The following is a 13,359-nucleotide window of genomic DNA, read 5'->3' on the forward strand; positions in this document are numbered from 1 at the left end:
GCAAGTGAAGTGTTTTATCTAAAGAAACTCTCCAAGAATTGATAGTTTTGGAAATCTGTCATGCATATTCAATACACCTTAAGTCGTGGTAACCCGGGGCTGTTTCATACATACAGGACACAGCAAAGAAGGGAACAGACATGGCCTCCCGGCTTATTTATTTTTGCTACAAATGTTAGGTTCCTCCAGAACAGGATAGAAAACCAGTGATGAATAGAAACTATTAGCATAGGAGGGAAAGAAATTAAGTGTAATGATGTATTAAAAACAGAGGAAAGGACTTTGGTAGCAATTGTCTAAAGAATAAATGTGTTTCCTTCACTTCTTCATTCTTTTCAACATCTTTTTTCATAGTCTCATTTTTTAAGTCTTCATTTGGAGAATACTGTAGCATTTGGGCATTTAGAAATGCAGCTATGCAATACAGAGTGACTGAACTATATCGTAACAGGAGAATAGTCAGTGATGTTACCAAGAACCAAAAAGTCTCTATCCACCAGACGGGGGAAAACAGAATTTAAATCCAAATTAACACCAAGTTATCATAGTAATTAGTTAGAAGCCTTTATATGTAGATTGTGGTGGGGTTTGCCTAAACACTTCACAGATGTCTAAAACAACGGATGAAGACATAATTTAACAATTCTGTCAAAGAGATAAATTAACAATACTCTCAAAATGTACCAGTTTAGGTCGCCAATACTACAACTTTTCATCAGTTGTTAGGTTTTTTTAAGTCCCCTGGCCTTTTTTAAAATGAAAAAGCTGGTTTGGTATCAATCCGGCTGTGAAAAAGAAACCTTGTATTTCTTCTAATAGTTTATTTTGTTTAAATACCATAAAATGCAAGACACTATCTTGAGGACTTTAGGATTTTGTTTGCATGTGTGGAATGCAGTTAAGTACAGGGAGCAGGGGCTTGGAGAATATACGCGAGATAGTTTACAACCGGACTATGGATGCAACGCTGTGTTTGTGTACACGAACACGGGCGTAGGTATTGTGGGAAAGAGGCACTGCCAAGCCCATGCTAGCATAGCAGTAAGCCTCCCTGCAGGCTGCGTGCGCAATTCGGTTAGCTGTGCTGCACCTCGGTCTTTGCAGCTTCTGCCCAGGTGAGGAGGACGCCCAAGGCCCGCTCGCAGCTGCCATGCGGATGGGGCGCCTTGGCACACCCACCCTCACACCTCCTCCCTCCTGGGCCACCGAGCCTGCGGGGCCCGTGCCCAGGGAAGGTGAGACAGACAGGTCGGTGCCCTGAAGGCCTCCCTGGCTCCGAGCTGCCCAGGCGCTGCCAGCCGGTCCGGAGAGCGCCGGGCGTGTGACCGGCGCGGGGCCGGGGCAGAAGCCACGCCGGGAGCAGCAGAGCCGCGCCGATCCCCGACCATCTCCCGGGCCAGCGGGGCGGCACCGCCCACGCCACTCGGGCCCCGCTCCCCGCGGGAGGCAGCGAGAGGAAGGGAGGGAGGGAGGGAGCGAGCGGGCGTGCTGACGCGTGAGGGCGGTGCGGCGGGAGGGGCCGGCCCGGGCGGTGCTGGCGGCGGCAGGAGGAGGAGGAAGATGGTGGCCGCGGGAGGAGCGGCCGGTTGCTGGGCTTTCCGCCCTGCGCTGCATCGCCGCCCCCGCCGGAGCCGCCCTGCCTGCTGAGGAGGCGGCGCGGACCCGCACCAGGTGCGGAGGGGTCGCGGCCGGGAGCGGGAGGGGTTCCGGCCGGGCCGCGCCCCCGCCGCGGTGTCGGGGCGGCAGCGGGCCCGCGGGGCGGGTTCCCGGTGCGGGATGCCGGGCCTGTCCCGCCCGCAGCGGGGTGCCGGGCCGGTCCCGCCCGGCGGCTCCCGCCCGCAGCGGGGTGCGGCGCTGCGGCGGCCTCTGTCCGGCTGCGTGGGCGTGCGCGCATCTCCGAGCCAGCGGGGCAGCTCTGCACCTGCCCCGGGCTGCGGGGAGCGGCGCCAACGCGGCCATGACCGCCTCCATCCCGGCCTCTGGCGAGGCGCTGCGTGCTTTCCCTCCGTTTATTTATTCCATTATTTTATTTGGTGGGGGTGGGGTGCGTGTAGGATAATGTCGTGTGGAGCCGTGGACCTGAAATCAGTGCACTGGTTTCCTGTTTTTTATTTTTTCCTACGCGCACCTTTTCTGTGGTGGAAAGGAGAAATGGTGGGGGGCGGGGGCAGTGTGGGGATTTCGCATCCGGCGATCGAATGGTCGCCGTCGCAGCAGGACGGTCTCAGCAGCCCCTTCCGTCGGGAGATGTTGCCAGGGTTGGCGGCCGCGTCCCGGTTTGCAGCAGGGAACACAAGGGGGCCTGGATCTCCCCGTCCTCCCCGTGGAGCGTGCTCTCCACCCCGGGCTGGGGGGAAGGTGACATCTGCTACCATCACGTTCTGCTTTCAGGAAATGGAAGACGTCTTGATTTTTTTTTTAAATTTTTTTAATTTTTTTTTTTTTTTTTTCCCGGAGAAGCAGTTTGAAAACAATGATTGCCTGAATCACAGTCGTGGTCAGTGCAGCCGTGTACATTTCGTCTGCTTTCTGTAAGGATCAGAGTCAATAGGAGCAGTCTACCAAGACTTGTTTTACTGCCATCATAAATCTTCTCTTTAAGAGAGATGGGGCTGTGGGTCTAGGATGGAAAACTACATCTTTTTGCTTTCTCCTGTTGTGGATTTTTCGGGCTGTGGAATTGCAGTTTGGTTTAGAGAGTGCATTGCAGATCTGGCTGCTTTCATAGCTGCTGAGGAACTAGAAGGCAGAGATGTTTGCCTGACTCCGCATACATTAAGAGTGAGCTAATGTGGGTGTAGGGCAGATCAGCCATGTAGCGTTTTTCTTGTCTTTGGCATGCGTCACGTTACACCAGCTAATAAGAGTACACCCAGGTGGCTGCAGTTTTGAGATGCTCTGCAGCTGTGGCCCATGGGGTCCCAAATAACATGCCAATATTCCAGTCGTAGTACTCCAGGTTCTGCTGCATTGCTGTTAAATCTGGACCACCTGCACCTGCCTTTGCAGCCCATATCAGGAACAACCATGTGATGTCTCTTCTTCCCAAAAGGTGATGGTGACATAGAATGTGTTTATTCTCTGTGTTCTGCCAAATCAAAAGTGAGGTGCAGGTTTGCCTTTATCTCTAGTGCTGTGGGAGAGAGGAGCAGGATAGACTGCCCAGAAGTGTGGTTCAGGAGGGAAGGAGAACAGTTACTATTGAATTCTGTGCATTCATGTGTGTTTGTACAGAAAAATTAAGTGTTGGGTGAATAATAATGGACAACCACAAGAAACTCTGAAGAAGCAGAACATTTAGTGTTGTAGTGTACCTTAGATGAGTGTTTTGGATGTTTAATGAGTGAAATGTAAACCTTAGTGAAAGACAGCTTGGCTTCCTTGGAAAATGTGGTCTGGGATTAATATATCAATGAGCTTTTAGGCCAAACTGATTTCTACAAAGTAATGGTGGTTCAAGGTTGGCTGGGTGCTGTGAATCATGTAATTCATTGCTCTGAGTTTTGGACATTTCTAGTTGTAGCTTAAAATGATATTTCTATTTTACATTAGTGCATTATCTTCCCTTACAATAGTAAACATTCTGGCTACTATGCTGTCTTTTAACAGATGCAGGGCCAGCCTATTGAAAGGCTATCAAAATTATTTACTGATTAGCTCTTCAGCTCAAAAATATAAGAATGCTGGGAAGGTGATTTGGTACATCTAGGTAGATAGAAAAGATAGTTTTGGTGTGTGAAGAGGGAAAAATGCCAAAGCTTTTTAGTATAACCCTGTTTGGTTACTTAATATCAAATCCTTTATGACAAGTTTGCAATTTTGTATGTATTGGGAAGGGAATGCATTCTGGTTTTTTTTTTTCATTTTCTTTCCTTTTTTAAAAATTGAATAGAATTGCCTTCATGTATTTAAAACATGGGAGCTAATGCTTTAGAAGAGATTTTGTGATACGGGATGTGGTGGATCTTTGTGGATGCCAAAGGTGAGAATCTTGTAGTCCACCATCTTGTAGTCCACCATGCCCTTATTATTTAGAGGATCTTACAAATCTGAAGATTTTGTTTGCTCTGTGGTAATGTAAGTAATCCATAACACTTGGAATAAAGGGAGTACTAATTTTGAGGCTAAAGTTTGTATCATCTATCTAAATGGGAACGCAGATGAGAAACCTGAACTCTTTGCATATGAGATTTGAATAGATTTTAATTTGACCAGGAGCTGGCTTATGACTTCTTTGATACCATTTTAAGCCACAGTCACATGCAATGCTTATGTTCTTAAACTTAAAATGCCTTCAATATGAGGACTGTGTGCATCTTTGAAATGTAGATTGCATTTTGTTTTATAAGCAGTGCTTATCAGCACTACAGCCAGCAGAAAAGTCATGAGGGTAAAACAAAATGGAATCTCCTGTTCAGCTTCTTGTTTTGTATTTTTAACAGGCCAGTGTGGCCAGTCATTTGCAGTGGTTTTGTTCCTTGGTTTTAGATTGTATCAGTGTGTGGTAATGTTTATTGCAAGCAAAAGCAGGAAAAAACTAATTGTAAGTCTAGAAAATGTGGCTGAGAAAATAAACACCATGTTGCTATATGTATGTGAGTTCAGGGTTAGTAACGAAAACTAATGAACATGCTAAAAAACCAAAAAAGGAATTATAATATAAAGTTCAGAGTCTTCAAATAGACAAAATGCAGGGAAAATCAAGCTGAGAGCTCAAACTTTTCACTTGTATCCCATGGCCTAGATACTTCAGATTCAGCATTTTTCCCTTGGCACATGAATTGTCTGTTATTGATCATAGCTGCTCTGGATTTACGTGAGATTATCAATTAAAAGTATCAGATCTTTTTTCTTGAGATCTTAAAAAAGATTGTTAAAAATATTAGAAGTTTTTAATAATTAATTTTTAATTAATATTCAGTTTAATACATGTTGTCCATAGGCAGTGTGGCTTGATTAACTAAATCTTAACTTTGAACAAGATCTTATTACCCTAGGCTTAAGTGAAGCCTTGATAAATGCATTTTTAAATGTGTTTTTCTTGTTTCCTAGAAGGTGAAGTTTCCTTCTTAGTGAGAGTTCTAGCAAACAACCCTTTGCTAATTTATTTCCTACAGATTACCAGTTATACGTATTGCATAGGGGTTAAAGGTTTCTGAGAAACAGATTGATTGGTTTTTCTTCACAATAATGATTGATTTGGTAAGTCGGCTGCTAAGAGCAGTGTGATAGTATTTTTCTGTTTCCACTGCACACATCAATGTTCTGCCAAAAATCTGCATGTTTGTTGCTTTACTGAAGGGGCCTAGGGAAGCATCTTTATTTGCTGCTTTCACTAATGCAGGCACGTGATGATAATGTCTGTCCTAATTCTGAAGAAATAAATACAAAAGCAGTACAATGGGTGCATGACAGCTGTGGATGGCAGAGAACTTAGCTGAAGATACTCCAGAGCCATAAGAACATGTGTTTTCACACTAAACCCTTTCTGCTAGAAACCATCCATGACATGAGAGGAGGAATGAAAGTGCAATTCTGTTTCTAGGGAGTTCTGTTTCTACGGAGATGCTGCTAGGCAGGTGGCATCTCACCTGGCCTGTCATGTCTCCTGTGGTGATTTCTGTCTAATTAAAAATATGTACTGGGAGAAGTTTCCATCACCCACGAGCCTGTGTAAGTAGCTGTCTGTGGATAAGCTTTGAACATCATCTGGGAAGCTGTAATAAATGTATTAGAAGTATTTAAAACAATATCTAGTCTGCATGAGGTAAACCACATTGGGAGCCTCTGTTTTTCCTATCACTTAGCAAAAGGAGGAGATGTCCTTTGATGTTCTCCAATTAAAATAAAAAATTCAGAATGTTTAAGTTTTATTTTTTTTAGCCATATACTTTCCCCTTTGTGTTTTCCAGCCTGTTCTTGGGCTGTTTGGTCCATCAGATCTTGTTCACAAGCCAGCAATTAAGAATTGTGCCTTTTCTTTCTGATAAGCGCTTCCATAAATGCTACTTTCCTTAAGAAGATGACCACCTTTTCACCCATGTGAGAAAAATGTAATTGTAGGGAGTGAGAGACTTCATTAAAATCTGTGAGTTAGTCACAACTGGGCAACACATACCCGGAATTTAGGCTGAATCCTTTTGGTGGTAGTCCCTTTTCCAACTAATTTTCAGAGCTTTTTCAAAGTCTTCTGAACCTTTTTTGTATATCAGAAACATGCCTGCTGAATTTAATTTTCAAACTCTGAACTCAAAAGTTGAACGCAGGTCAGAAAAAGCACAAGAACAGCAGAGCCATGGAGGCTACAAAACTTGCTCATTTTGGCGAAGCTCATTTGAGTACCCTACACTGACTCACTTTTGCCTTACTTTTTCCATTTTGGGGATGCATGTCAGAGTGAGAAATGCCCTTCTGTATGTATGTGGTTAAGGTGTTCATTCAATATCTAGTATTTATTGGTTTTGATTTGATTAAACATTTTCATTTCTCTGCAAGAATTTTCACTTCTGTACCTAAGACAATAGCTTTCTGATCACTCTTCTTGTGGTGGTCATTCTGATTTGAGTTTTTTCGTAATGAACATGCTTTCTCAAAACTTGGATGAACAAGAACTTATGATCTGAGTAAAAGGAAGGAGGAAGAAAAACGAAAGAACATAATGCAAGTTTTTAAACACACACAACTGTGACTTGGTTTTCCTAATATATGCTTAAGTTTTACTTGTGGATTTAAAAAATTTTATTTATTTATTCTGATATGTAAGTTGCAGTTCATGCCAACAGTTTTAGTGTTACCATGTATTTGTGTAGTGTCTGTTCGGATGGGACTTTGATCATATTTGAAATCTTGGTGCTTTGGAAGTCTTGAATGTGACTCTTTAGAGTAAATAAAATTAAATTGGGAAAAACATTTTTAAAAGAAGATCTGAGACCAAAAAAGCTCACCAGAGTCAGGTGAAGAAGCATGGAGTAAAAGCTCTCGTTCCAGGCTTTTCTTAGGCTAGCATCAGCAGAATGCTTTAACTAATACTTCAAATCCAAAAAACAGGCAAAACCAGTAGGTTTTTTATATGTTACTGTCCCAGGGAAATGTTAGGAGGGTGGGTACTGCCTCCACTGTTGGAAGAGGAGATTGGTATGTTGTTGTATGGTGTGTGGGGAGCTGAGGTTTTTTCCCTTCTCTTTTCTTAACAGCTTTCTCACACCAGCTTTTTTATGATCACAGAGTAATTTGAATTGGAAAGGATCCCTGGATGCCATCTGATCTAAGCTCTGCTCAAACCAAGTGACTGAGACAAGGGCTGCACATGCCATGTTTGTAACTCTTGGCTTAATCAGGGCAGGAGACTCTCAAGATGGAGTGCTGTGCCTCTCATGGGTATCCAATACCAGTTTGTGCAGCAGGTTTTGCTAGAGTCCTGGTGGGAAGGGATATGACTGCTGGACAGAGGCCTTCCTCCAGCCTGCCCTCCTCATCCTCTGCCGAAGAAGCTGCCCTGCAGAAAGCTGCTTGCCTTGCTGCTGGCATTTGTGGCAGCAGGAGTGTTGGGGTGAAGGGTATGTACCATGTGATGGTAATGGTGATCTCCTCCTGTTGAGTGCTGGTTTTTAAGTCCTTCTTACCACTACCAATCCCCTTAGGAAAGCACTGAAATACGGGTGTGTTTGCTGTATTAGCCAATTCAGTGACCTCAAATTTATTTTTTTAGATGGTCAAGATGGAGAAAATTATTGCTCACTAGTTTAGAAACGTATGTTCTTGGTGTGAATTTATTTTGCAGCGGTTTCAAAATTAGAGCACTGTTTTTAAGAAATGGAAGATTTATTAAACATCATTCCTAGCATGTATGTGCAATGCAGTCACATTTGACTTAATGAGAAAATCTCTCCCACTAAGAAGGCTGTGGTGAGCTGACAGAAATTTGTATTAAATAGGCATCAGTGCAACACCAGCCTTTAGCTTTGTAATTCCATTGGATTTTTAGTGGACATTTTACATACCCTTTCCCCAAACTTGGTGTGTATTTCTGATATTCACAGCTGTTCTGTATTCATCTTTTGTCTCAGAGTGATAAATAAGGATGAACTCAGGGTTCTGCTCTTGCTTAACAATTATCATTCCTTGCTGATAAATGATTAATGTAATCCACTTATGAGATTGCCACAGCATCATTCAGATTTTGGCATCTTAATTTTATTTCGTAACAATGAGAAAATCCCAAAGTCCTCAAAATCTTGCTCTTGTGGGACCAAGCTGCAAGGTGCATGGGAGGGAGATGTTTGAGCTTGATGCCTTCTTGGCAGGGAGATGGGCATTAGCCCAAAGGGACAGCGCTGTTCTTCATAATATTGACTCTGCATTAGTTTCAGCATCCAGACTTTAGACTTTTAATTACAGCCTCCTGATGGTTAGTCTGAGTGCTTAGCCCTAGTTCAAAGTCATGTCCAAGTCAGGCAGTTCCAATGCTTTGTTATTTTCAGTGTGACACCCTTTGGCCCATACTGATTCTAGTTGCAGTTAAAGTTGAGTGTGGACTTAACAGATCCTTACATATCTTTCTATTTCTTTACCTTAGTGGACTGTAAAGATTGCATGTCTTTATTTCAGCCTAGGTTAAGCTGCTTTTGAATGCAGATTTAAAGGCTACATGAAACATTTATATTTAAGAGTAACACAGGCTTAATGCTTTGATCAACAATATTTCAAACATATTTGGATTAAAATCAAACTATTAAAAAAAAAACCTCTGGTATTTCTTGTTAGCTACAGACTTGGTTATTTCTGGATTTGAAGTCAAAATAACGCAGCTTCTTAAGCAAAATTTTTTTGTGTCGAAGAAGGCCAAGTAAGTAAGCTGGAAAGAGAAGAGAAGAATATATTGCTTAGGATGTGTATGTGTAATTTTTTTAAAAATATAAACTATTCTCAGTAATGTATTGGATTACCCATTGGGTTCTATTGGTTATCCAGGTGACATGAAGCATCAGCTGATGTCTTCCATTGCTCTGGGTATGTCAGTGCCTGTGTCACTGGTGTCTCGTTGTTAGCCATCATTGACCAAGGACAGTGGCATTTAGCGTTTCCTAAAGGAGATCTGGTTCCCTGTCAGATCCCCTTCAGGATAAATTGCTTCCTAATAGCAAGTAGAAGGAGTTTAAGCTGAATGTCAGCATGGAAATACAGTTGTTTGAAAACTAAGTACTAGAAGCACAATTGCAGCTTGTATATAGTTAACATTCTTACAGTAGATTTTCAAAAAAGTAGAAAGGTCCCTACTTCAAAACTTGATTGCCTTTTGGTGATTCTCTAGGAATTAAAAGTGGACTGAACAACCTTTTTGTGCATGGAGCAAAGACAATTTTTATATGTCACATTACTGGTGTGTAAATTCATATTTTATTGAACATACATTTTCTTCAGCCACTTCATCCATGAAGATAATGACTAGAGGTTCAAATATTTTTTTTCTCCTTCTAGTATGTAACTGTTGAAGCCTGGACAGTTCATGACTCAGTTTTGATCTTCAGTATCAAATCTGTGTTATGATCTTGTAAGCAGTGGCATCCTCAGGCACTGTAGTGCAAGTTCATATATGTACACCAGGTATGATATGGATAGCAGAATAGCATGAACAACAGTAAGGTAGGAGTTCCTTTTTTGCATTAAGAAACAGAACTTCATTTGTATGTGAAAGAAAGGGTTTTAGCTGCTTGCCCCAGAACCTTGTGTTTTCAAATAGCAATGTGTAAAACAGTAATTTTAGGGTCATTGGCCATTTGAAAGACTAAGGGTTATGTATACTTTTTTAGGTACTTTACACCTGAAAACCAGAGGGTGAAATTACAAGGAAGGGATTCACAGGATGGGATAGTCAGAGGATCTGACTAATTCAGAGTTTTTGTGATGGAAGGAAGAGTATCATATTTTTTTTCAGTCAGTTAAAATAATTCCAAAAGCAATCTGAAATTTTAGTAGTCATATGAACTGTAAAGACTGAAGGATAATACACAAAAAGCCCTGCTCTTCTTCTGTTTTTTGTAATATTCTGTGTCTGTGTTATTATGCTCAGTGTATAAAAAAATCAGGCACATACCTCCTACCCTAAAGACTAACCTCCTCCAATCATGTGCAAATCCATAGTCACTTTATTTACTCTGCCTGTTGAAGACTCCCTCTTTCCAGTGTATGACAGGAATCCCATGGCTTCATTTCTTTTTGCAGTATCCCACACAATTGCTACAGTGTAGTAGTGTACAAACCTTGGTGGCCTCCTTGTCTGTGTTAACTTTTCAGATGTAGTGAGGTACAGAGCAGTGTGTGCAGTCCAGGTAAAACTCACCCCTTCGGGCATATTTCACTGGTCTTCACCAGCCACCTGTGGCCATTCATGCTCAGAAGGGAAGACATTGTTGCCAGTGCAAAGCCATCACATCTTTGAAATGTGAGGAGGCATTGTGCTGTGAGTTACCTATAATTATTTGCATATAGTTTGAACAACCTGTGATACTGGGAGTTTTAGGAAGGAGGGCTGTGGTTACAGAGAAAAGTTGCTCAGTGTGAAGTATTCTGCAGCCTCATGGAAAACCCTTCTGTTTTCCACTGGTGCCACCCGATGAGGAAGAGGCCTTGCCTGGTTCTTATGTCTGGTTTGCATGGGCATAAGTCAGTAGCATATGTGAGTTCATAGTGGGGAAAATGTGGGAAACAGGAGTCTAGTTGGTTTTCTTTTTCCCCCTCTAGGAAGACAAATTGGGATGTTGAAAGTGCAAAAAAAATCAGTTGCCTTCTCTGGCAGTGTGCAGGGAGCTTGAGGCTGGCCACAGAAGCAGGTTATTTAGGGAAAAAAAGAGATTTGACTGAGACTTCCGGTTGTGTGTAGTTCATGTTCACCTGGTCAGACTTCACGAAGCCTTGCAAGCACTGTGGCTTTTGTTATCAAGTCCAAATTTTAGCATTATTTTTGAGTGAAGTTATTGGTACAGTGATTACACTTTGGTGGGGAAGTGATTATCAACATAGGTTTTCCATGTTGATTCCTGTCCCTACTCTTAAAAGTTACATCCTATTTGGAGAAGAGGAGTGGGGAAGGGAAGAGATTTGTGTATGTGGAGCATCCCTCTGGTGCAATTTGATGACACAGCCTGTTGGTGCGTTGTTACTTGCTGTAACCAAGGCAATGCCAAATACGTAACAGGGATTTAGCATACAATGTAAAAAGCACCTGCTGTTGTGCCTGAATTACATATTCAGACTGCTATAATTTCTGAAGTCTGTTTATTCTTGCATACTTGTTTGTTAAATGAATATTTTGAAGACACTTGAAGAACCAATGACCACTGCTGTTCTAAAACAACATTCATGAAATAGGAACTTTTTTTAACTAAGAGGAAGGAATCTCCCAAAAGGTCTCTGACATGCTTTCATTATCCAAAGAGCAAATCTTCTGGCTGCAGTCCTGCCAGAAGAGAAGATGTACAGGCCAACATATTAAGCTTCCAGCATATAAATCTGGAAGCTATTTTCTGCTAAGGAGAGATTAAAACATTTGAAGTCTAGGCTTTTGTTCTGTTGCTCATCAGCTGTGATAGGCTTCCCTCACAGGCAGTAGTTTGTGAATGCTGTTGTAGTGGCTCCCAAGTATGCTCTTCCTGATAGTTATAGCCTACCAAATTAGCACTGACACAGGGAACTGATGAGATTTTTGACACTTTTGGTTTTGAGGAGGCATTTAAGTGTCAGAAACAAACATGGAGTGAAACTACACCAATTTTGGTACATGTTTTATGAAATGGCAGTGGTATTGTTGGAAATTTTAACCTGGGGACTCAGGGTGGTAGCAATGCCTTCCTTTTTTGTTTCCATATTATCGTTATGATCACAGCTTCTTCAGTCTCAGACCCAGGTACCTCAGAGGAAACCTTCTTCTATGCTAGTTATAATAGTATTTTCCTGTTCCTGTTGTAGAATGTAAAAATTTCATTCCTCCTTCTAAGGCATAGCATCATCACCATTCAGCTCCATTTCCATGGCACTTGTGACAAGTGGAACATAATCTCATGTATATACTGTATTTTGCATCTGGTGTGTTTTGTTTACATGAATAGTTTTGCTGTAGGTACTTTGTATTTTACATGCCTTTGAATTGTTTGTGGTGGAGATTTAGTAATCCTTCTTTTTCTCTCCCATTTGTATCTGGTTTGTAAGTAATGTAATGTTTTCTATTTGTTCTTCTTTGTCCTGAGGAGATTAATTCTTCTGGCTCTAAATGTAGCCCTGTTCATGACTTCACAGTACTTGTGGTGTATTTTCCAAGAAAAAGCAATGGTATAATATATGGATGGATTTTTATATGCAAGAAATCAAGGTTAGAAAAAAGCCTTTGCAAAGGATCTGGTGAACCTCTGTTGGAGGTTTGGGGAGAGAATTGCATTTAATCTAAAAGCATATTTTTCAGGAAAAAACCACCACCTTTAGCTGTTGAAAATTATTGGACAGTCACGACAGGGTTAGTGGCAGTATGTTAGAGTTTAAAAATTGACAGATGCTTGACTATTCTGAACATGGAAACAGCTCGGCAGTCTGCAGTTTGGAGCCACTGGCCTAGAGCATCTAAATAAATCTTTGTTATGTAATACTTGGTAGTGGGTGGTGACCATTATGCATAGCTCTGATATATCAGACTCAGGGAAAGTCTTGCCTTTTTCTGTGGCCTTGTGAACTTATGGTCAAAGTAAGAAATTTTTCTCAGTTTTATATTTGCCTCTTTTGATTAATACTAAATATATTGTTGGGATGCTATCTCTGTGTACGTGAATAAGGTGGCATTTGGTTTTCTTCTGCCTTGCTGGTTAAGGTGCTTAGTGAATTACAGGAACAGAAGACCTCATTGTGCCTGGCATGGACAGTTTCTCTTGTTCATGTCTGCGTATCAAGTGCATGGCACTTCTGTAGCATCTGATCAGCAAATGAAGTTATGCTGTTGTTGCTGCTGTGATTCTACATTACTTTACCTGAGGGTTTGGCTGGTTTATTCAATTTAGTAGGAACAAATGCATTCCTTTATTCTTTCTCCATTTTACCTGGTAAACCTCCTTACCCTGTCAAAGAAAGAGCTACATTAATTTTGGGCAGAAATTGGGTAGTCTACCCTGTGAAAATGATGTTTTGTTTCTAAATTTAAAAAGGTGGGGTTTTTTTTCCTTCAATTCTTTATATTTGAGGCATGACAAAAGTCCAGAGCTTTTAATGTCTCTTGTGAGAAGAAGGTTTCACTCTGCAAAATATTTTACCTGTTTGAAGAGAGTGAACAAGGAGTACAAGAACTGATTTAAGAGTAATGAGAATCTTGATGGCAAGTTT

General features: G+C 41.7%; 1 protein-coding gene across 1 annotated transcript in view; it reads left to right on the top strand.

Annotated features, from left to right (window-relative positions):
• The first annotated feature begins 1,524 nt into the window (after positions 1 to 1,524).
• The window catches only part of APBA1 (amyloid beta precursor protein binding family A member 1), an 87,484-nt gene continuing 75,649 nt past the window's right edge, over positions 1,525 to 13,359 (top strand). Inside the window, exon 1 of the mRNA XM_054283277.1 lies at positions 1,525 to 1,671. The gene's annotated coding sequence lies outside the window, so the exon portion shown is untranslated. The remainder of the gene's footprint in view (positions 1,672 to 13,359) is intronic.

The sequence above is a fragment of the Melozone crissalis genome, unplaced genomic scaffold (assembly GCF_028551555.1).
Source record: "Melozone crissalis strain CALT ecotype California unplaced genomic scaffold, PUWL_Pcris_2 ptg000036l_1, whole genome shotgun sequence".
Taxonomy (NCBI): domain Eukaryota; kingdom Metazoa; phylum Chordata; class Aves; order Passeriformes; family Passerellidae; genus Melozone; species Melozone crissalis.